The following is a 4,077-nucleotide window of genomic DNA, read 5'->3' as shown; positions in this document are numbered from 1 at the left end:
TTAAAGATACACGAGTTGAATTACCCTACTCATGATTTGGAGTTACCAGAAGTAGTCTTTGCCCTGAAGATTTGGCGACATTATCTTTATGGAGACAAATGTTTGATCTACACTGATCATAAGAGTCTAAAGTATTTGTTTACTCAAAAGGAGCTGAACTTGAGGCAGCGAAGATGGCTAGAGTTGATCAAGTACTATGATTTGGTGATTGACTACCATCAAGGGAAGGCCAATGTGGTAGCAGATGCTCTAAGTAGGAAAACTTCCACTTCTTTAGCTTCTGCTATAACATCTTATCGGTTTCAACTTACAGCTCTTCAAGACATGGATGTGAGACTTAAGATCGAGCCAAAGGGAGTTTTGTTGGCAACTTTTGTGGTGAGACCATCATTACTGGAGCAGATTCAGAAATCTCAGAGAACAGATGAAGAGTTAATGAAGGAAATACAGAAACTGGAAAAAGGTGAACCTAGCGATTTTGGGCTTCACAGTGATGGTATTTTGGTATTTCAAGGAAGAGTTTATATTCCAAGTGATGCAGGACTCAGAAGTACTATTCTAGAAGAAGCTCACTCTTCAGCCTATGCTATTCACCCATATAGCACTAAGATGTATCGTACAATTAGGGAAAATTATTGGTGATCTGGAATGAAGCGTGACATCGCAGAATTTGTAGCAAGATGCTTAGTTTGTCAGCAAGTAAAAGCAGAACATCAATAGCCAGCGGGACTATTACAAACTTTGTCTGTTCTAGAGTGAAAGTGGGAGCATATTACAATGGATTTCGTGGTTGGGCTACCGTGTACTCTTCAGGGGCATGACGCTGTCTGGGTTATTGTAGACCGTTTGACAAAGTCAACCCATTTCTGGCCATTCACACCAAATACTCTTTAGAGAGGTTAGCGAAGCTATATATAAGCAAAATTGTTAAACTCCATGGAGTACCTGTTTCAATTGTGTCTGATCGTGACCCGAGATTTACATCTCAGTTTTGGCCTAAGTTTCATCAGGCTCTTAGGACAACTTTGAGATTAAGTACTACATACCATCCTCAGACAGACGGCCAATTAGAGCGTACAATCCAGACACTTGAGGATATGCTGAGGGCTTGTGTTCTCGATTTCCAAGGAAGTTGGGACAAGCATTTACCTCTTGTGGAATTCGCTTACAATAATAGCTTCCATGCAAGTATTGGTATGGCTCCTTATGAAGCTTTGTATGGGCGTAAGTGTCGAACACCCCTCTGTTGGAATGAAGTTGGTGAAAGAAAGTTGCAAAGTGTGGAAATAATTGAGCTAACCACAGAAAAAGTGAAGGTAATTCAAGACAGGTTAAAAGTAGCCCAAGACCGGCAAAAGAGCTATGCTGACAACAGGAGAAGAGATTTAGAGTTCCAAGTTGGTGACAGAGTTTTCCTGAAGATATCACCTTGGAAGAGAGTAATTCGGTTCCGTGGCTATATTGGGCCATCTTTAATACTTCAAAGAATCGGGCCAGTGGCTTATAGATTACAGTTACCACCAGAGTTAGAGAAGATTCATGATGTTTTACATGTTTTGTTGTTGAAGAAGTATGTACCAGATCCGTCGCATGCACTTGAAACACCTCCAGTAGAACTTCGAGAAGATTTGACTTTTGAAGTGAGGCCTGTTCATATCCTTGATCGGCTAGAAAAAGTGCTTCAGGGAAAGGTGGTGCCAGTTGTAAAAGTTTTTTGGAAAAGTGATTAGATTGAGGAGTTGACTTGGGAACCTGAACGGTTCATGAGGAAGAAATATCCTCATTTATTCAGTGAGTTTGGTAAGCTGAAATTTTGAGGACAAAATTTTTTTTAAGGAGGGTAATGTATTGTACCCTGTCCTGATTTACACCGTGGACCTATTTAGATTTTTATACTTGCATTAGGGGTAAAATGGTCGTTTAGCAGTAGTGGCATTTTTCATGTGTTGCATAGTAGCTTTTTTGTGAAAAATCAGGGGCAATTCCGTCATTTGGATCCATTTTCTATGTTTTTTTCTATTAAGAGGGCAATTAGGTCATTTCCTATATATATAATAGAATGAGAAAAACCAACCTGGCTTCTTCTCCTTCTTCATTTCTTTCTTCTTTGCTTCTTGTTCGGCCGACCATAACCTTAGAAGAAAAAAAAATTTCCGGCGAGAATTTCCTACGAACTCAAATACCAAAATCCTTCCTCCCTCACTCCTGAATCCGGTAAGCCTTAGATTCAATGTTTTTATTTTGTATTTCTCCTGTATTTCCTTGTTTTTGTAAATGTATAAAAACTTCAATTTCTCCATGGATGTGATGATTTATAGGGCTTAAATGGAAGCAATGATTTATGATTCATGTATGAGAATGTTGTTGAAGAAAGTTTTTGATTTAGTGTTGTAAATTGGGAGAAAACTATAGTATAAGGTTCGGTTTTACTGTAACAGCTTCGAAGTTACTGTGGCACCAAAAATTTTGAGTCTTTTCTGGTATTTTTTTTTTATCCACATTGAAGCTCTTATTACCCTGAACTCATTGGAACTAGGTTTACTCCATTCTGATGTCGTTTGGATCCAAAAGGACGATGTTTTGCCCTAAAACCCTAAGGTTTCGTGTTAGACATGTATAATTGTATTTTCATGCATTTTCTTTTGGTCATCATTCTTATATTGATTAGAATTTGGATTCCCTACTTGTATCTAGGTGGCGAAGTGTCCTCTATGGGGAAGGAGTTCGCCGAACAGTGAGCGCGTCTCAGGACGAGATGACTGGTTCTGTGAGTGGTTAAATTTATAATTGCATAGATTTAATAAGAGTACTAAAGTATTTCTTCACGTGATTTATCACATAAATTTGATGATAAATTGGTTTCCTTGATATATATTTTGAGTATGAATTTACTTGAAATGGTTAAACCTAGAATGCTTATACCTATTTATTTTAAAAGAAACATGTTTACTTGCATTTCCATATTTATATGCAAACGAAATTTGGTTTGATGTATATTTCCATATTTATATGCAAATGGAACATGGTTTGGTGGACATTTAATGGTTTAAACATTGTATGATGGATTTTTTGAATTGGAAATTGGAAAGAATTATATGGTGGCCTTCAGTTTTGATGGTGACAACGGACTTTAGTCCGACACTGCAGTGTGGGGTTCCACGGTCTGGCCTGATGGGAGGTGACGTGGTTAACCCTGGTTTACCTTGGTCAAGAGGTACGCAGAGCCATTGACAAGGGATTCTTTTATGTGAGAAACTCGGGGTCACCACACGGGGATCTCAGTGACCAACACAAAGGAAAGGAAACCTTTTAAATTTTAAAAAGTTTTAAAAACTCCTTGGTGGTCCCATAGCTAGTCGCAGCTATGATTAGCGTGGGAATTGTTTTAGGCCAGCCTGTATTTTGGAGGTATGTTCATTGTATTTTTAAAATGTTATTTGCTTTTACTACTGATGAACCTTGTGTTACTTGTTAATATGTTGAATATTTGGAACTGATTTTATATGTTATTATTCATGTGAAATTACTATTTGAAATACTTTATCACTCTGTTACATCTATGCTGACACCATTCACTGGGTAATATCTGTTACTCACTATTCTCGTTTCTCTACCTTTTCAGACTGCGACGTTCGACAGAGTTGTGTTGTGCAGTAGTAGAGTGATTTATCTGTTCTTCTTGTTTAGGTTTGTTATAGCGTGCATGTAAAATTTATGGATCCACTAGACTTGACCTTTATATGTTGTTCATGTATTTGTAATTTCTGGTTGTATCTGAACCCTTGGTTTGTACTGTTGTTGATGCTACCTGTGTTTAGGGTCCCTAGCATCAGGGAACCCTATTGTGATCTTATTATTATGTTGTCTTTTAGCTATGTAATTATGATAATAGGTTTATATTGAGCCTTCCGGTGACCTGAAGGTGGGGCCGTTGTGGGACCCACTTCTTGTCTTCGTGGCGGTTGCCACATGCCCGGTTAGGTTCAAGGCGTGACACTATATCTCCCACAATCCTTCTTAGTGGGTTAGTGATAATCTTCATGCTGTTTGCAAACATGTGGAGTAAAATTTATGAGA

This window comes from Dioscorea cayenensis, chromosome 5 (genome assembly GCF_009730915.1).
Source record: "Dioscorea cayenensis subsp. rotundata cultivar TDr96_F1 chromosome 5, TDr96_F1_v2_PseudoChromosome.rev07_lg8_w22 25.fasta, whole genome shotgun sequence".
Lineage (NCBI taxonomy): Eukaryota > Viridiplantae > Streptophyta > Magnoliopsida > Dioscoreales > Dioscoreaceae > Dioscorea > Dioscorea cayenensis.
The sequence above is the reverse complement of the archived record's forward strand: the minus strand, read 5'-3'. Positions refer to the sequence as shown.